This window comes from Perna viridis, chromosome 10, assembly GCF_037379345.1.
Source record: "Perna viridis isolate PV_CMFRI_1.1 ecotype Kerala chromosome 10, ASM3737934v1, whole genome shotgun sequence".
In the NCBI taxonomy this organism is placed as follows: domain Eukaryota; kingdom Metazoa; phylum Mollusca; class Bivalvia; order Mytilida; family Mytilidae; genus Perna; species Perna viridis.
The window spans coordinates 21,590,302-21,612,433 of NC_142454.1; the positions used below are offsets into that span (position 1 = coordinate 21,590,302).

The window sequence follows — 22,132 nt, forward strand, 5'->3', positions numbered from 1 at the left end:
TATCTGCTTTTATCTGTCAATTCAGAAACATCAAAATAATATCATAGAATAATGTCAAATCAGTCTTTAATTACAATTTCATCAAACAAAAATCAACATAAGATCTGCAAGTTTTAGAGAGATAAAATGTTATGAACACTTAGGGGCAAATATGGAAACAATATTCAAGCTTTACAGTTGTCATTGAATTTAATATCAGACATGAAACTAGAAATCATTGAGATAGAATCCATCTCTTTGGCCAACTCCCGCCCCCTCACTCCCTGGGCAATTAATTATGTATGACATGGATTTTGGGAAAAGCTTACCAACTCAAGTTTTTCGGTTTATAATGCTGCACTCATATTCGATAGAAATATTTACCTGTTGAAAAAGAAGTATGGAATCATATACTCCATATACAAATTTCTCACTGAAAAAAAAAAGGAATATGACCTGGATGTCCTAGGCCACTATCAATGATTCTTGACACACATTCTTTAGGTGTTCTACCTCAAGTCAAATATCAGAAGCTTACAATCATAGACAAAAAAGTTTCAGTGTGGACACGAGTTTGTCACTGAAAAAAAAACAACAACAAAACTTTTACCTTAAGGTCAATGTGTCATAGTCCACTATCCATGGTGGGGAATGACACACATACTTTAGGTGATCTAACCACATGTCAAATAGTAAAAGCCCAAATCCAAAGATAAAAATGTTACAGTCTGGACACGAAAGTACTACCCAAAATAAATAGGAATTTGACATTGAGGTCCAAGATAAAAGGTAAAAGGCCACTATCCATGGTATGCAACGCATTATTTTTAGCTGATCTACTAGAATGCAAAGTATTAAATGCTTACTTCAAAAGTTACAGCCCAGACACAAGCTCGTCACGAGGACAGACATTCTGATCGCTATCGTGCAACCGCCACTTTTTGTGCTGGGGCACTTAAAAATTAGGTCAAAGATTTGATAATTGACATTTACTTTTATGGCATACCGTCTCAGTGTAGAAAAGTGGTTGAAAACTTTATAACCTCATTTTTTAATTTTATTTCTAATAAAATCAAGCATACACATTCATATGACGTCGAATCTAATTATCCTCAATATTACATAATGTAAAAACCGGGAAAAATATACATACATTTACATGATAGCGAGATTCCGTATATCAAATTAACCCAGAAAAACTACATGCAGATATCAAAATTATTTGATGGAATTTATCTCTATGCACCCCCATCTTAAGACTGAGAATAAACCATATGTTGAATATTAGTACACGTATTAGACAATAAAATGGTTTGCATAGCGCAGCTTGATACTTCCGCAGAGGTTGAACTCTAATCAGTTGGGGAAAGTACTATTCTAACTTAACAAAGCTTTGAATTTGACACAGAATAAAAAATAACCAGGACTACAGTGGTCACTTCAGCTATTTATCCCTAAATAGTTCCAGTCAAAACCTGCAAAAATAATCCTACCTTGTACCTTGTGGCACCATTACGATGTAATGCATGCATTTTCACTCAAGTTATTGCCCAGAAATCAGAAAAAAAATACAAGAAACTTAGTGAGCGCGCTCAAATACCCCACGCGTCCCAATCTTGAATACTCGAGTAAAATTGTTTGTAAGAGATATACTTATACACTGTATAAGGACCCCGATACAAAAAGGAATAAGAGTGTTTTTTAGGCTATAGACCTTTATCTTCTAACTAAATTCTGTTACTCAAAATGGTAGTTTCAAACTCCAGACTGTGAGATTCAGTTAATCCAAAGTAAATATCATCGTAGCGGAACAAAATGTACATTTGACCTGTAACTTATCATGGTGAACATTTATACCAAATATCATGTCATAATCTACAACCGTTTAGAAAATAAGCTGAAATACGGTTATTTCTGTGAATTTAGCTGAGTTCAAAGCCCGTAACTTCGGTAAAAATCATCTGAGCGGAACCAAAAATAGACTTGTCCTGTAACTTATTATACATTTATATGCTAAAATTCGTGTTAATATCTGCAAGCATTTAGAAAAAAAAGTCCGGAAAAGTGTTACTTCTGTGAATTTTGCTATGCTCAAGGCCCGTAATTTCGGTACAAATCATCGGATCGGAACGAAATATAAACTTAACCTGTAACTTATCATGGTGAATCTATATACCAAAATTCATGTCAATATCTGCAAGCATGTGAAAAAAAAAGACTGAAGCTGGACTGACGGATGCGGTCAAAACATGATACCCTTTGAAACCCTTTACTAGTATTCTTACTTGGCACAAGTCACAATCCTAAAAAAAAATGCTTACCTGAGTGCAGCATGGTACAACCCCAGTGGTCAAACCCTGAACAGTTGGGGCAAGTGTGGACACAATACTGGGATTTGACCCACATAATCATAGGGACATACAATTCATTATGGACAAAGCAACTTTTTTGAAGACATAATATAGCACAAAACTTGAAATTCAATAAAAAAAAATCAAAATCAGGCCAAAATATTGAAATATCAATTTTTTTCGGGTGTGGCCCCTTTCATTGACCCCTTATAACTTGAAAACCATTAAAGATATCTGAAACCTGATTAAACAATACAAGCAGGGATTTAAATTAGGCATCCAATTAAAACAATTCTCAAAATTGGACCAAAAGTAAAAAAGTTATTTTCTTGACATCAGGAAAGTGCATGTTTATGGCTTCTTATTTCTGGAAAGTTCAAGTCTTTACCCCAAAGTCAATCAAAGTCTGACCATTGTGGTATTGAATATTGTGAAACAATATCATTGACTGCACTCATATGCTTCTTTAAGGCCATGGTTTGGACTATAACCCTCCAGATCAATACCAAACTTCCTTTTCTGGTTTGTAACCTAAGTCCTTATAAAATTTAATAAAAATCAACCAACGGATACTCAAGTTATCCCAGAAAAAACAAGTGTCTAAAGACAGATTTTGAACCCTGTTATAAGACGTCATAAAGATAAAGAAACAAATATTCAAGTTGTTGAATGAAAATCAAGTGTCTACACACAATGTTGACGACACATAAACAGCAATATACATGTACCATTATTCAATTACAATTTTGTGCTGTCCTATTTAAAGTAGTAAATTAGTCTCATTTTCCTGACATTTAAATCGATGCAAATTATGGTATAAACTCACATGGACTTTTATGCAAGATAAGCAAAAAGGCCAACACTATTACTAAGGATAGAGATACATGTAATTCGAATTTATCATCATACATGTACATGTAGGTGTTAACTCGGAGAATCCTGCACAAGTTTTTAACTTGTGAAGCCGGCAAAAATGGCTATTCTTATATTGTACTTACATGTACATGTATGATGTTATGATCTGTGTCTGTAAAATATACAATCAATGAAACGTTTTTGTTAACCTGTGACTATTCTACTATTTGTCATCAATGATTGGATTAATTCAAATCGCATTTTAAAAAAGTTTAAGAACTGTTTTATTATTTTTTATTCAGATCTGTGTCTGTAAAATATACAATCAATGAAATGTTTTTGTTGACCTGTGACTATTCTACTATTTGTCATCAATGATTGGATTAATTCAAATCGCATTTTAAAAAAGTTTAAGAACTGTTTTATTATTTTTTATTCAGACAAATATATAAAACATGCAAACTATAACATGTTTTTAGCATTTAGGGTACCAGTGAAGTGTAAAGAAAGAAAACACAGTAAACTACTTGATTCTTTAAATCAATCAAGATGTGAGAAAAAAAAATGACAATAACATGTTGAAGTACATTAAAGCACAGTTCAATTTGTCTGTTAATGTACGATTGTAATGTACATTGCATGCTAAAAATGTTGTTCATTGAGTATTCATGTTTTTTTTTTTTTTATTTTAAAAGCACAATACAGGTATTTGTTTATTGTACATTTGGCAAGCATTTTGAACATGTTTACTGACCGCTAAGTGACTAGGTATTTTGTATGTGACACAAAAAATCTCCTGTAATGGACGATTTTAACATTTGCCATATAGAACAAATGTATGTCGAATCTTTGTTGAAACTGGTTTGTTAGCTGACAAAGAAAGGACATCAGATTTTCAGGCTATAAGAACAGTAATCATGGTAGTAATTATGTGTAAACACATCTCGAAACATAGTAATATCTAAAATGTTTTTGTTTATGTTGGCATCATTAAAACACTCTGTGTAATAATCGATTTAAATTCTGTACCATTGGCTCTCATTGAAATGTCTCTGATTTTTGGCCTGTCAAACTCAGTTGTCTTCCATAGAAATACAGATCTTTGCCAGAAATGAAGCGTATGCAAAATGCATAAACGCTCAAGGTTTACACTTATAAGAAATACATGTACTTCTCTCTTTTCTCTGTTTTTCACTTAAGACACAAGCAGAGAAACATGGTAGGTAAATCTTTATAGAGCTTGAGAAATCAGGCAGCCTTCCTTTATCGTGTCATGTTTTAACGATTTAATTCCAAATACAAAATAAACTACAAAGCACCAAGTTTCAAATATTTCTGTTACATACATACAACTGTATCTTATTCAATTAATTGAGGGTTTATCATCTGGGAAAATTCTTTGTCCATGATACTTGTCCATAAGTTGGGTAATTATTTATGTTGTTTCAAAGTGGGACAAGTACAATTTCTAGTGTAATGCGCTTTCAAAGCCTATATACATGTACCAGGGGAAAACAAGCATACTGTCCAATTTCCGAAAATCCACATAGGTGTAAGGTACATGTACTTATATAATAAAGCGAATGTTTCATGAGTACAAAAAAGCGTGGCGTTTTCTCAGTTCCATGCGATTTGTCGTTAAAAGTGTAGTCTCAAATTAATCAGTTAAAAAATAAAACAAGAAAAATACTTATCTGACTAATTGTTGATAATTTTCTTCGTATTTCGGAAACCAGTCTAGTACCAAATGCTACTTCGTCCCAGGAAAGTTTCGTTTCTTTTTAAGTTCGTACCAATTTCAAAATCGAAAACTTATTTTATATAAATACTCGATCCTTTATAAATGTGTATAAAATTGATTTTTCAAATAATTATATCTCCACAATAATTTAGATGGAATAAATGAACCATGATATAAACTGACCTGAAAATGTATTTTTTTCTGAGAGGACGATGAAAGTATCAAGCCAAAGTCTTTCTAAAATATAACGTGTATACTTTTAAATTTATTTGTCAGTGTTTCCGAAAGAAGGATGTTTGATGTGCTGTATCTTATTTGATACATTTTTATTAAATTTTACTGATTAAGTTTAATTCCAAAAAGTGCTTCACACATTATTTAAATTTTGTGCTATATGTTATTATCGATTTTGTCTTCCGGGTTTTAGTATTTTCATTCGATTATTTACATTTCCTGTTGACATCCACGTGAAATTGTTCGTAGTACTTTGTGCTTTTTTAGCCATAATGGGGCACAGTGTAAATAATCATTTGTTTCTTTATCATATTTGAGTAATGTTTTATCCATTCAACAAGCCCCACCCTTCAACGTCAACGATAAAGAAGTTTTTCAAAACTTTGAAATTGTCAGAATCAAGGTTGACCGAAAAGTTGATATACATTTCCGATCTTGGACCCTTTTGTCTATGATGGTAAAATTTATAAGAAATTATTTTTGAGAAATTTTGAGGTTTATTCTTTATGATAAATTGTTGAAATACATTTGCAAGTGTGTCATGATATTTGGTAGATTTTATACCACATAATTCATATAATTATTGATTTTTTATGACATGTTTGTTTAACCCTCATTTGAGTGAAACTTCTTCACTTTTACATGTATATGTACATATAGATATTTTATGCATTTTTCACCTTGTAAAATAGAGTAGAGTGTTATCCTTTCGAAAAGACGCTTAACTTCTTATGAGACATTTCGTATACGAAAGCTGAAAACGACAACAAACTTTCTGCTGAAGCACCTGTCTTTTATCCCACATCAACACCTCATGTTAAACAGCAAGCGAGACACTCGTCAACCTTGCCTCACACCTTCGATCGTGGTAACCAGAATGTTGTAGATCCTTCGAACTATTTGTTAAAGAAAAATCTCTTACTAGAAAGTATGCAGAGACAGTTGTTCGACGACAAACCTGAACAATACCTTGTTTGGAAAGCTCAATTTTTGAGAATGGCTACTGAAATTGATTGTTCACCACTTGAAGAAATAACACTTCTAACCAGCTGTATAAATCGAAATGCTAATGCGTACCGATTAGTCATTAGTGCTCGTGCCTCATGCGCAAACCAGCCAGAGAACTGTTTAGACCTGATTTGGTCTAGATTAGACGAACGTTTTGGGGATCCTGAATTGATAGAATCGGTATTGAAATCAAGGATCATGAAATTACCAGATTCATTATCAAAGGTTATATGAATTGTCAGACTTGTTGGTCGAGATCCAGGCAGTCAAAGTGTTGCCAGCGTATAGCAGCATTTTTGCGTACTTGGACTCTTCGTTAGGGTTGAAACAAATCATACAAAAGCGTCCGAGACAAAGTGTCAAAGTGACAATTTTGTTGATTGTTTCGCAATGCTCGATGATCAGAGCAATAAGTCTCTCGGTAAAGGTACGTTATTTGACAGTCTTGGAATACACTCTAACTCAGTACAGTACACCATGCAATCTTGCTCAGGAACGTGTGTAACGAATGGTCGTTTAGCTGATGAACTAGTCGTAGAAGGATCAGATAATGTTCAAATTCACTTACCTCCAGTTCTGGAATGTGACAATCTGCCTGAAAACGAAACCGAGATACCTACCTCAAATGTCGCTCAACACTTTCCTCACATGCAGAATATCGCGCAATACTTACCTGACTCAAGTACAAACAAGAAAATTCTATTACTGATAGGTCGTGACTTACCTAAAGCTCATCATGTTATTGATCAGAGGATCGGGTCACCTGAACTACCGTTTGCGCAACGATCGCCTCTTGGTTGGACGATCATTGGCGACGTATGCTTATCTGGGAAACATGTTTCTTCTACCAAAGTTTACAAAACTTTCATCAGTAAAAGTGGTCTTATTAGCACTTTGGAACCGTGTCAGCAAGTCATAAACATATCGGATGGTGATTTGAGTAAAAGGAAGACGAGAGTTACTCACCTTGACATATTCGAGACTAGGAATGATGATAACACTCCAGGTTTATCTACAGACGATAGACAATTCCTTGAAGTCATGGACAAGGAATTTCACATAGGAACTGAGGGCAAATGGACTGCACCTTTGCCATTCCGTGCAAACAAGGAACCTATACCTGATAACTTCGACTTGGCATTGAATCGTGCTCGTTCACTGGATTATTCCCTGAGGAAAGATGTTAAGAAAAAGGAACATTTTATGACCTTTATGGAACAAATCTTCGATCGTAACCATGCAGAGTTGGCACCAGAAATTCCACCAAGTAAAGAGCGGTGGTACTTACCGCTTTTCGGTGTTTATCACCCACACCAGTTAGACAGAATACGCGGGGTATTCGACTCGTCTGCTACGTACCAAGGCATCTCACTTAACTCTCAACTTCTATAAGGGCCAGATCTTATAAATAGTCTCTTGGGCATACTCATCAGGTTTAGAAAAGAAATGATCGCCGTAGTCGCAGATATTGAACAAATGCTCCATTCGTTCTTGGTCAACGAGCAAGATCGTGATTACCTCAGGTTTTTGTGGCACAATATTTGACAATCCGTTGGTACCTTATAGAATGAGGGCACATGTATTTGGCAACAGCTCCTCTCCGTCAATCGCAATGTATGGTCTTAGACGCATAGGCAGCTTAGCAGAGGAGACACATGGAAGCAATGTTAAGGACTTTATCATCAACATTTTTACGTTGATGATGGACTGGTGTCTTGTTCAACAGCTGACGAAGCTATCTACTTAGTTTCTAGGACACAGGATGCAATGAAAGTACATGGACAATTAAGACTCCATAAATTCGCCTCAAATAGTGGAGAAGTAATGAGCTCTTTTAAATCAGAAGACATCGCTAAAGGCTTGGTAAATCTTGACTTTGAAAAGGACACTCTCACTCAGCGTAGTCTAGGACTATTGTGGGATTTAGGCTCAGATACCTTTAAGATCAGTATATCGACAGACGAAAAACCTGCAACTCGTCGAGGCATTCTGTCTGTAGTGAATAGTCTCTTTGACTCTCTTGGGTTCATATCACCTGTCACCATTAGTGGAAAGATAATCTTGAGGAAAATAGTAGCAATTACGGTTGATTGGGACGAACCGTTAACCGAAGATCAACTTCAAGAGTGGTACAAATGGAATGAAAACTTACATTATCTTGAATTACTTCAAATTCCAAGAGTAATAGTTCATTACCTTAGTGAAACCGTAAGTCGAGAGTTACTTATTTATTGTGATGCGTCAGAACTTGCAATTTCTGCTGTTTCATACTTACATGTTACTTATCGGAACAACTCAACCAAAGTTGGATTCGTATTAGGAAAATCCAAAGTCGCACCCCGCAGTGGACACACGATACCAAGATTAGAGCTGTGTGCAGCTGTGCTCGCTATAGAGGCTAGTCAGATAGCGATCGATCAATTACAACTCGAATTCGACCAGGTTAAATTCTTCAGTGATAGTCGTGTGGTCTTGGGGTACATAAACAACAATCAGAGACGTTTTTTCGTTTACGTCGGAAACCGTGTTGCACACATCAGAAAGCTCAGTGATCCGTCTCAGTGGTTTTATGTTCGTAGTGAGGAAAATCCAGCAGATGTTGGAACAAGAGGGATCAACCCAATTGACATGCAACATAGTACTTGGTTTTGTGGACCGAAGTTGGTAAATTCTGATCAGGACATTCACCGTCTGATTAATCCGGACGAGGATTCTGAGATTCGTTGTAACAAGGTAAACATCAAGGGGGGTGTAACAGATCCAGTTCAAGGTTTTAATGATGACTTGTATTCTAGATTTTCTGATTGGGATAGACTTGTAAGATCATTAGTGACAATTCGTTAATTCATACAGAAACACAAGGATGAGCACTCTGGTAAATGCAATGACATTGATTTGATTCGCAGTACTGAATGTGTTATAATCATGGACGTTCAAAGGAAGATCGTTTCTACTGAGATCGAGAATCTGAAACTCTCAAAACCAATTGATAAAAACAGCAAAATCTATCAGTTGGACCCGTATTTGAACAAGGATGGATTTTTGTGCGTAGGAGGTCGACTAAGGAAAGCGAGTGGTTTAGAAGGTCAACTCAAACATCCGATCATTCTTCCTGGAAAACATCCAGCAACTACATTGATTGTCCGTAAATTCCATATTGAAGTCAAACATCAAGGACCTCACACGACAGAGGGTCGAGTCTGATCAGCTGGATATTGGATTTTAAGCGGGAAGAAACTTGTTTCGTCAATTATCTTCAAATGTGTCACATGTCGTAAGTTAAGGTCAGAACCGAGTAGTCAGAAAATGTCTGACCTCTCAGAAGAAAGGTTAAGTTATGGGGAGCCACCGTTCTCATACGTAGGTGTGGATATCTTTGGACCTTTCGAAGTAGTAACCCGACGCACACGTTGAGGATCGGCTAATAGTAAGAGATGGTGTGCTTTGTTTACATGCTTAACGACTAGAGCGACACACATAGACGTAGTCGAGGAAATGACTACATCGTCATTTGTCAACGCACTCAGAAGGTTTACATCTATCCGAGGCAGTGTTAAGGTCATTCGTTCTGATAAAGGAACTAACTTTGTGGGTACAGTAAACGAGCTGAGATTGAATTGCATCAACGTTGATGACACTCACATGCGCAAGTATTTGAACACACAAGGAACGACTTTCAATTCTCCCCATTCTTCCCACATGGGAGGAGTGTGGGAAAGAATGATAGCTATTACACGTCGAATATTTGAGTCTATGATGTTGGAATATGGATCACGTAATCTAAGTCATGAGGTTCTTACTACCTTCTTCGCAGAAGCTTCAGCTATAATGAACTCTAGACCACTCATCCCGATATCAACAGATCCAGAAAATCCATGCGTTTTCTCTCCTTCAATGATACTTACCCAGAAATCACCAGTTCTACCAAGCGTTGTCGATGGAATGGATAATTCTGCAGATGTAGATTATGATATGAAAGTCGATCGTGTTTCATTGTTTCGTAAACAGTGGGAACGTGTTAAGCATCTTTCTGCAATCTGTTGGAAGCGATGGAAAGTGGAATACACAAACACTCTTCAGAAGCGTCGTAAGTGGAATTTAGAAGTAGAAAACATAAAATTAGGAGATGTAGTACTAGTGCGCGACAAAGAATTATCTAGATCAGCTTGGCCTATGGGTCTCATTGTGAAATCAATTCCTAGTGATGATGGATTAGTTCGCAAAGTCGTAGTTCGTGTAGTCGTCAATGGAGAAGCAAAGACATACACGCGTCCAATTCATGAAGTCATTCTTTTGTTGACAGAATAACTACATTGTCAATCTATTGTTAATGCCATTTGTCATGTTATATGCCTTTTGACGGTTTATACACTCAAGTTTTGTATTTGTACTTTGAACTATAAGGGTATCAAGTTCAATTGTTGAATTTATTTTTCTTTATCATTTTTTCTTTGATGAAAAACTCATTTTGAGACCAAATTATGGTTATATAGCCTAACTTTTAAATTCACTTTGAATATTGTTATTTTGAAAAGAGTGATATTTTTAATATCAGGCGAGGAGTGTGCTGTATCTTATTTGATACATTTTTATTAAATTTTACTGATTAAGTTTAATTCCAAAAAGTGCTTCACACATTATTTAAATTTTGTGCTATATGTTATTATCGAATTTTGTCTTCCGAGTTTTAGTATTTTCATTCGATTATTTACATTTCCTGTTGACATGCACGTGAAATTTTTTGTAGCACTTTGTGCTTTTTAGCCATAATGGGGCACAGTGTAAGTAATCATTTGTTTCTTTATCATATTTGAGTAATGTTTTATCCATTTAACAAGCCCCACCCTTCAAAGTCAACGATAAAGTAGTTTTTCAAAACTTTGAAATTGTCAGAATCAAGGTTGACCGAAAAGTTGGTATGCATTTCCGATCTTGGACCCTTTTGTCTATGATGGTAAAATTTATAAGAAATTATTTTTGAGAAATTTTGAGATTTATTCTTTATGATAAATTGTTGAAATATATTTGCAAGTGTGTCATGATATTTGGTAGATTTTATACCACATAATTCATATAATTATTGATTTTTACGACATGTTTGTTTAACCTTCATTTGAGTGAAACTTCTTCACTTTTACATGTATATGTACATATAGATATTTTATGCATTTTTCACCTTGTTAAATAGAGTAGAGTGTTATCCTTATCTGACCATTACAGGGATACTTTGCTGCTCATAATTAACCAATCCAAAGTTTGTATGGAATTTCATGACTGCTTACACATACATGTATGTCCAATTACATATAACTGCGAGTTTATTTACTTTAACAAGTCTCATATGCGTCACAAAATTATTGCGTGGTAAGTCTCATATGTGTTCACCAAATTAATAGGTTATCTCGACTAGCATAGATTAGATAAGCTTCTTTGTACAGTGGATATGGAATATTTGCCTACCGAAATCAATCAAAACATGCAATACACACACATTCACTTCGACATGTTTTCATGTTTATAGTATTGTACATGTATGTTTTATTGTGCTTATGTGCATTTTTCTAATGTTTATAGAGCTTTTGTCATTCATACATGTCACATGGCCTAGATTACATGAGTTTTTTCTCTTTTCATTTGTAGCTTTTCACCACATACACATACAATTTGAGTACAATAAACTATTCAACAATTGCATTGGTTAGCTATCTGCAAATACATATACATTCAACCGAATACACATGTTAAAGGCAGAACATTTGAAGTTACACGATTTACATGTGCATATGCTTTGAAATCGCATTAGACTACAAATTCAACTTGTCCCACTTTGACACAATATTATAATTACCCAACTTACGAACAAAACATTTTCCCAGATGATAAACCATTAATTAATTGAATAAGATAAAGTTGTATGTATGGAACTGAAATGATATTTAATACTTGGTGCTTTGTCATATTTCGTAGTTAGAATAAAATCTTAAAAATAGACACGATAGAGGAATTCTTCCTGACTTCTCAAGCTCTATAAAGAATCACCTACCACGTTCCCCTGTTTGTGTCTATAGTGAAAAACAGAGAGAACATAGAAGTACATGTATTTTTTCTAAATGTAACCTTGTGTGTAGGGGCGTTTTGCACTCACTTACTTTCTGGAAAATATCTTCAATTCTGTGGAAGTCAACTAAGGTTGACAGGCCTAAAATTAGAGACTTTGTAATGAAAGCCAATGGAACAGAAATTTGAATCGATTATTACACAGAATATTTTTTGATACATACATAATAAAAGAATTTCATATAGTTTTATGTTTGGAGATGTGTTTACACACAATTATTACTATGATTACTGTTCTTATAGCCTGTAAATCTTATGTCCTTTTTTTGTCAGTTATCAAACCTTAAACCAGGTTTAACTAGGATTTGACACACATTTGTTGTATATGGCAAATGTTAAAGTCGTCTATTGCAGGAGATATTTTTTGTGCCACTTACACAATACATAGTCACTTGGCAGTCAGCAAGCATGTTCAAAATACTTGCTAAATGTACAGTAAACAAATACTTGTATTGTGCTTTTAAATAAATAAAAAAAAACATTAATACTCAATAAAAGACAATTTTCAGTGTACAATGTACAATCGTAATATTAATTGAACTGTGTTTTAATGTACGTGAACCTGTTATAGTCAATCTTCCTTTTTTTCTTACATCTTGCTTGATTAAAAGATTCAAGTAGTTCAGGGTTTTTTTCTTTCTTTACACTTCATTGGTACCCTAAATGCTAAATACATGTTATATTTTACATGTTTTATATACTTATCTAAATAAAAAATAATAAAACAGTTCCTAAACATTTTAAAATGCGACTTGAATATTGATCCAATCATTGATGACAAATAGTAGAATAGTGGCCAACAAAAACGTTTCATTGACAGTTTGTATATAATTACAGACACAGATCATAACATCATACATGTACATGTACATTTTCTAAGTACACTATAAGAATAACCATTTCTGCAGGCTCCACAGGTTAAGAACGTATGCGGGTTCTCGGAATTAACGCCAACATGTACCCCGTCTGTAAACACTTGACTTAAATTCGATAACTTGAATATGTGTTTGTTGATCTTTATGACATGTTACAACATGGTTCAACATCTGTCTTTAGACATTTGGTTTTTGTTGGATAACCTGAGTATTAGTTTTTGAATTTTATAATACGGACTTAGGTTTCAAACCACAAAAGTAACGCTGGTATTGATTTTGAAGGTTATAGTCCCAACTATTGCCTTAAACAAACAAGCATATGAGTGCAGTCAATGAAATTGTTTCACAATATTCTATACCACAATGGTCAGACTTGGATTTATTTTAGGGATAAAGATTTGAACTTTTAAGAATTAAGGGAACATGCAATTTCCTGATGTCAAGAAAATAACTTTTTTATTTTTGGTCCAATTTTGAGAAAGTTTTTCATTTGATACCTAATAAAAATCTCTACCTTTATTGTTCAATCAGATTACTGATATTTTTGTACGGTTTGCAAGTTATAAGGTGTCAAAAAGGGGCCACACCCGGACAATTGACATTTTAATTTTTTGGCGTGATTTTAAAATTTTCGTTATTGAATTTCAAGTTTTGTGCTATATTATGTCTCCAAACCAGTGTTGTGTCCATAATGAATTGTACGTCCATATGATCATGTGTGTTTAATCCTAAATTGTGTCCACACTTGCTCCAGTATTCAGGGTTTGATCACTGGGGTTGTACCATGCTGCACTCAGGAAAGCATTTTATTAGGGTTGAGCCAAGTAAAATACCAGTAAAAGGGTTGCAAAGAAGCCAATAACTAATATTTTTTTCTGATTTCTGGACAATGACATGAGTGAAAGTACTCGGATTACTTCGGAACTGTGCAACTAAGTACAAGGTAGGGTTGATTTTGCAGGATTTGACTGAAACTCTTTAGGGATAAAAGTGACAACTTCAGTAATGGTTATTTTTTATTCTGTGTCAAATTTCTAATTTTAATCAAATTCAAAGCTTTATTAAGTTAGAATAATGTGTCCACACTTTCCCCAACTGATCAGGGTTCAACCACTGCAGTAGTACATGTATCAAGTGCGCCATGCAAAGCATTTTATTGTCTAATATTCAGCATATGGTTTACTATCAGTCTGTTTTAAAAATGAAGATTTTGATATCTAGTTTTTTTCTGGGTTAATTAATAAAATAATGCGTAGCATACACGTACCACGGTTAGTGGCCATTAACCTTTGGACATCAAGGTCAAATTCCTGGTTTTTTTTTTTTTTCGGTAATAAATTCATGTCTAGGCTGTAACTGTTTTGTCTTTGGTAATGGACTTTTGATATTTGGCATGTGAGTAGATCACCTAAAGATGCACCACCATGGATAGTGGCCTATGACTTTGCAGATTGACCTCAAGGTAAAAGTTTTTGTTGCTTTTTTTTCAGTGACAAACTGTAACTTGTTCGCCTTTTAATGTGAGCTTCTGATGATTGGCTTGGGATAGATCACCTAAAGAATATGAGTTACGTACCATGGATAGTGGCCTATGACATTGAACTTTGACCTCAAGGTCAAAGTACTTTTTTCAGTGAGAAACTTGTGTTTGGAATATATTTGATTCCATACTTCTTTTTCAACTGGTAAATATTTTATATTGAATATAAGTGCTGAATTATAAACCGAAAAATTTGAGTTGGTATGCTTTTCCCAGACCCATTTCATACATTAATAATTGCCCAAGTAGTGTGTGTGGGGGCCGGAGTTTGCCACAGAGATGGATTCCATATCAATGATTTATTACATGCAATGACAGCTGTAAAGCTTGAATATTGTTTCCATATTTGCCCCAACTGTTTAGTCTCTTGAGACATTTCATTATGTATCCCACAGCATATTTTATCTTTCTAAAACTTGCAGATCTTACGTTAATTTTTGTTTGACATAATTGTATTTCAAGAATGATTTGACATTATTATACATTAATGTTTCTATTCTGACAGATAAAAGACACTGAGGTCTATTTGCTATGTATTAGACTGCTATGCATATCACAAGACCGGTTCAGGACATGCCCGAACAATTATTCATTACAATTTAAGTGAAAGGCGTTTTGACGATAACATTAGAAATCAGACTAGCCTTATTTTCAGAATTAGTAGTGCCGAGTAGCTTTTATGTTTTTTTGTTTATTTTGTTCTTATTTTCCTATTCTATTCCACTGCAACTATTCTGGACTTGATGGTCGGTGGGTGTTTCTAGAAAAGCATAGAACGCTTATCCTAACAGTGCACCTCGCCCATGCTGTCAGTGGAGCACGAGTTATTCATTTACTTTTGTTATTTTACAAGTATTAATTTGGTTTTTTAAGATGTTTGTGGTGTAATTCTGCTTTCTGGTTCCCTTGATTACTCTTTTTTTTTATTTTTATTGTTTGTTTGTTTGTTTGTTTGTTTGTTTGTTTTTTTTTTTTTTTTGTTTTTTGTTTTTTGTTTTTGTTTTGTTTTTTTTTTTTGCTTTCCGTTACACTTAAATGTCAATCTCATTTTTACAGGCTTCAAGAAGAAATGTCTGCTGTTAAAAAACGGAAACAACATGGGTTAGAAATGGTTATAAAAGCTCTTGAGTTAGAAAATCTTTCCAAGGAGTACGTTTTGTTGTTAATGATCTGAACTATAAAACAGAGATCAACAAAAGTGCAGATTAAATAAGTCGAGATAAGGAGCAATACTTGACGTGTTGTCAAAAAATTAATCACGTCAATTACCATTGTCAAGTACTACACTCATTGAGACTTTAGGTTTTCCGCACGCACGATACCTAAACGAACCCTAAACTCCCACCAAACGCACGATAAACGAACGCGCCAAGCGTGCTTTTAAACGCACGATAAAAGAACGCTCCTAACCTGCGTTTAAATGCACGATAGACGAACGCTCACAGCGTGCGTTTAAACGCATTATAGACGAACGATGCAAAATAATAATAATAACAAATAATGACGAAAGAAAAAAAATAGAAAATGAAATTAATGAAAATATAAAGATTAATCATAGAAAATAAAAATTAAAGTTAAATTAAAGAAATAATCAAAATACCAAAATAGATATTGTGCGTAAAAACGAAAGCTTGCGTTTATTGTGCGTTTAAACGAATGCAAACCTATGTGTAAAAGCACGATAAACGGTGCACGATCGCTAAAATGAGAAACTTAAACGTCTCAATGAGTGTACAACTGTATTGGCAGTTGCTCATGTGCATATTTTGATGGGCCTCTTTTCATTTTTTTCCGGTTGTGGCTTCGTTTTCATTCCATTTTATCAAATCGATTGAGTTATACGATATTCCATCACTCCTATGCTGTCATAAGACAACTATAAAAATCTCGCCATAAGGGATCTTCTTTTAAGTAATAATATAACCGGCTGACCAAGTATTTTCTACGGGGGTGCTCACCAATTCCAAGAGTTGTTTTTACCTGAATAATGTTCTGATAGTCAATCGGTCGGTTCATGGAAATAATACTTTGTGCAATTATTGAAATATTCTATGTAAAAAAAATGACAATAATAAAAGTTATTAGGCGAAAAAATAAATCGAAAATGTATCTAAAAATGTATTAAAACACGTAAGTACAAATTATAGTTAACATGCACTTATTCAAATGAATTTCCTAAGAACGTCGGCATTCTGTTGACCTCGACCTGTTATGCGTTAAAACAGTCGATGCATATTTACTAAATACGTGATACCTCAGGAAATATCTTTTTTATTTTTAGTGAAGACACCCGTAGTTATGATTTTAGATTGCCAAATGACATATATGTTATTCATATTATAGCCCTTATTTCATTGTTGAAATATTTAATGGACAGGTCGCGTCTATTACTGTCGACATAACTGGTAAGTTATTTGATTTCTTATTGATTTTTTTCTGTGGAAAAACAAAATCTCAGTTCATAGACAACTGTATATCATGTTTGTTCTACTCTGCATATAAGCAATCATTGTTTGCAGCTGAGGGTAGCTGAGTGTTTACTTTAACGCTTAAGTTAATCATAGCACTTGCAATTAAAGAATAGGTGCCTTCCCATAGGATGAGGAAAATAACACAATTTCAGTCATTGATCCTGCTAATTTCTTTTTTTTTCAACCTAATACTTCTCGACAGTCATTAACTATGTTAACATCATCTATCACTTAGTACTTGTATTAAAGAACACAAGAAGACCAAAAAATGAGTTATATCAGTTTCAGGCCACATAACAAAGTATTTGTTGATTCTTAAGTGAGAGCGAAGCATAAACGACTACTTATTTTTTTCAAGAAGTAGACTCAATGCCTATGATCATTTTTCCAAATTTGATTAAGATTCAACATGGTCCCCGACACTGACATTCCAAATATTTGTAAAATTGTCGGCCAAGTAGCTCCTGGTTCGCAGGTTTTTTTTTATTACAATCTCCTCAACCGAAAGTAGTTATTTTTGAAAATGTCTAAGTAGTTCCGATCAATTACAATGAGTAATCAAGGGAACCAAGGTTCTAGCGGAAATCAAAAGAAATTAATCTAGTGACAAAGACCAAACATGGAAAAAAGGCATACACAACAAAGAACATTAAGTAACTAAAATGATACATACAAATTAACAAAAGCAAATGAGCACCTCGGACGCCACTAAAAACTGGGAGCATGGACCGGATGCGCCTGTTGGGTATGCTTCCTCTGCTTTTCTAGAAACACCCACCTGGTTGCTCAGAAAAAGTCGAGTCCAGGGTAGACGAAAGAGGAAAGAAAATTATGACACAATGAAAAAAAAACAGTTTTAATGGTGCAGATGGATACACCATAACGATCCATGAAATCATGATGAGGACCATAACCATAGTAGTAAGCTAATGGAAGGATCAGGATTTCTACATGGGAAATACCAAATTTTTTGTTTGTCCTTATTTCGTTTTTTTTTTTTTTTTTTTTTTTCGTCCGACATTTACCTTGAGAAATTAAGTGTCAGTCCACATCACAAAATAAAATACTGGGAATACGCTCTAAAAAAAGTTAACACATATGCAATGTAAATTATCCACATTTTATATTACATTATATTTGAGAAGAAGAAAACAGAACAATTACGACATGAAAATTTTAATTCTGTTTTTATTTATTTTATTTTATTTTATTTTATTTTGCGCTCGGGATTTTGTCTTCAGCTGTTTAAAGCATCATTTATTTAAGGTGTGACAAAGATGTTTTTCGTGTAATCGAGATGAATGTAATGAATGATGAAAATGAGGGAACGATCATCTCGGGAAAGCATACCTCCCAAGAAAGTCACCAGAGCAGGTTAGTTTATATAACATTATATTTTGTCTACAGCTAATTTGATATTCATTTTTGACGAATGAAATTGTAAAATAATGCCGTTTTTGAGAGATTATGCCTGGTCTGGACCCTTAGTTATACACCAAGAACCATTAAAAATCTGAAAGGTAAAGTTAAATGTAAAGCAGGTTATATAATTAATAATATGCAATCTTACCGTTCAAGTGGAGTTTGTTTTCGATTATATGCGGAATTACAGATTTGTCATTACTTGTGTCGTGATATCTATCTGGAAATGCATTTGTTTGGGTTTTGGAAGTTAACAAAGTTACAAAATCAATTTTTTTATTCTGATACCATGCAATCTCATACAACTTATATTACATCCGCTCACAACTCGATGTATCAACAGTTTGCATTAAATAACCAAACTTTATATTAAATTTAAAACAAATTCAAACTGTCTATCCGTATTTGAAGATTTGAAGACCTTACATGCCATTATTCTCTTACACTACATAATTTGCTGTACTGTGACAGCTAAATAAGTTTGTTTTACAAGAAGGGATGTTTCATAAATGCAAAAAAAAAAAAAAAACATGATCACCATACATGTAACAAGTATATTTTACGACTCGGAAAACGTTTCGAAACAAATGCGAATTTATCAAGTCACTCACTCGCTTGGAATTTTGAATTTAATGAAATGAATATATTTCTTGATCTTTAATTCTACAATATAGAAAAGATATAAACATTTTGAAACTCAAGTTGCAGGATTGATGTAATAATGAAATAATTTCTGATATAAAACTTCTTCTTTTAGCCTTTACTTATGATAATAAGAAAAGAAAACATTACTGTATTTTAAATATTGTATGCAGAAAAGAAGATATTTCAAGTGATAAAAAGAATATTTTTAAAGGCATGAAGGACGAAAAGGACAATCCAAAGCCAGAAATAAATCATCACGGCAATGATGCTGATGTATTGACGATACCACAAATCGTGCATATTTAATAAGACGTATTTTGGCATACTTGATCTAAATTTCTGAATTGCATCAGAGTTAACGCAATAAAAATATAGAAACTGCAGCAGAAGCATTAAAGGCAACAATGTACAAATTAGTATGTCAGTTGTTTGTAATTTGTATTACAATTCTTTCCCTTGCATGCTTTCTCCTCGCCATGTACACGTTGAGACCACCTGTTTAATATATGTAAAGACGTAGGAAAATCGGATTGTCAGTTGGCCAGCATTCATAGAGACACAAGTAAAAATAATATTTTACTAAAACTAAATAAACTGAACAAATCAAACAAAACTAAACATATATACAACATGCAAATGAACATAAATAAATGGGCATGCAAAATACAATTATGTAAGCAAACAAAAGTCACAGTTCACACACAGTAAACAGACTTAAAATTGGTGTAGTAAAAGCAAATAGATCTATTCAATCATCATCTCTCACCATAGCTCCTACGGTACACCATAATCGACGGTCAAGATCGATTTCTGTAGACTTTCAATATAAATTCAAACTAAATTTCACTATTAATAGATATTCATTTCTGATTCGCATGGCCCAGTATAATTTTCATTTCTCATATAAATCAACACAATTTATCATTCAAATTTACCAATACACACCTTCCGGCCAATATAAATTTCAAAAGTAATTACACAATTCTTGTGCTGAACGTCCACACAATATTTCAACATTTCACCATATACACCGACGGAAAACTAATTTCAGCAAATTTCACTGTGTAACAAATAAAACTCTAGGATATATTAATGCAACATCCCAGCTAAATTAACACCAACTATCACTGACTATAAATATCACACCATCCGCTAAGTTGTACACCGTACAAAACTGACATTAACATACGTTATTTAGGTAGATATGTGTCAAAAAATAGGACGATAGCATTTGACAATATTTACGTCGTTTCCTTCAAAACGAAGCACAAAACTGGATAGGAAAAACCCCTGTGCAGATTCAACATATTTTCCTGTGAAACTCAATTTCCCGAACTGACAATCTTGAGATCTCACCTAATATGTGAATTGCAAACTTGGACACAACACGTCCAGTCACTTCAAAATCTAGGTGTGCTCTGCATAACCGTTTTACCTGTATAAATCACCCGTGCGTATACGCACCTGTTTGGCGGGAGAATCATTGAGCGGGTATGACTTACCTTAAAAAAAGATATTTGTGAACTACATCATCTATTTCAAACTATGGGCAAAATAATAAATTAGTAACTGCAAAAATGAAAATAATATAATGAAGTTCGTTACAATATATAACAGGCTAACTTTCTACAATGCTACCTTTTTTGGCATTTGGGGACCTTGTCAAATGTAATCGTTGAGGTTTTTTATTATCATATCTGTTATGTACACTTGATAACTATTCATTTGATATGCATTAAACCCACTTTCCATGAGCCTTAGCATTATCCCATATTATAGTGATTGACTATGTTAAACAGCGTGGACAATATGTAGTTAAGAGGGACATATCTTGGTTACTTTTAATGGCTTCAATGCTTTTGTAAGTAGGAGGACATTCGTTTTTCTTAAAGATATACTTTCCCTCTTAATTATGTAAGAATTAATCAAAATTAATTATATTCATTAAATGGGGCAACTCTGGAATATTAATTTTTCATGTACAAGCACAAAATTGTTCAACAGTGAAAAATGGATCCAGAAATGGAATCAATACCCATAAAAACCAAAAGTGCCATTGCAAGATAGAGTGAAGTTAGTAATGATATGAAGAGTTTAACATAGATTTTACTTTAAAACAATCAAACCAGAAACATTCAGTTACATACTCCGTTTTATGAACTCCTTTTTACCACAGAGACATGAAACGGCATCTACAAAACTGCATTAAACTCATACAAGAAAACGAGGCTCTAGAGGATAAATTAGGCACAGTAGAATATGTGAAGTAAGTAATGCAAAATGATTATACAATAAATAAATCATCTGCTAAGCAAAAGGCACTACACATATTTTTTTTTAAATCACAATTGCCAGTCAAAAAATATGGCCTAAAACCATTAGGTGTTGTATATTTAGGGTTTCATTTTATATAGAATAAAATAAAAAAAAACACTTTGTCATTATAGTGATTAAATTTTCTATGATTTGTTCGTATTAATCTTAGATATATTAAATACGAAAACATGTAGAAATGACACCGCTAATATGCAAAGATCACATTATCTCCAACGCTTAATTACTGAATACAATGTCAACTTACAGTACCCGTGCATTAGACTACCAGAAGGAAGAAATAGATAAGAAAAATGAAGAGTTACTCAGACTGACTAGAAAACTGTATCACATGGAAGAAGAGTAAGTTTCATATTCTATTTCCCCTGCTCTTTTAGCATGGTCCGTCGATCTGTGTGTCAGCCATTTATTTAGTTAAACTTGATAAAAAAAAAACACTTAACCAAATCTTTTTTCAAGCGTGGACACAATGATGCAATATACGATTGTGTCATGCTAATAACAAGACTACCGGTAGTTTGATTTCTGAACTATTGTCATTTCTGATTACTCTCACGTAG

At 33.8% G+C, this 22,132-nt stretch overlaps 1 protein-coding gene and 2 long non-coding RNA genes across 3 annotated transcripts in view; all 3 read left to right on the forward strand.

Annotated features, from left to right (window-relative positions):
- LOC148604946 (uncharacterized) overlaps positions 1–22,132 on the forward strand; it is a 70,573-nt gene that overhangs the window by 23,596 nt on the left and 24,845 nt on the right. The gene's annotated exons all lie outside the window — the stretch shown is intronic.
- Positions 10,877–15,870, forward strand: LOC148604947 (uncharacterized). The gene is made up of 3 exons (XR_015916032.1): positions 10,877–10,949; positions 14,651–14,845; positions 15,757–15,870. It is a non-coding gene; the product is annotated as an uncharacterized LOC148604947 (long non-coding RNA).
- LOC148604948 (uncharacterized) lies at positions 15,877–21,167 on the forward strand. The gene is made up of 2 exons (XR_015916031.1): positions 15,877–18,545; positions 19,409–21,167. It is a non-coding gene; the product is annotated as an uncharacterized LOC148604948 (long non-coding RNA).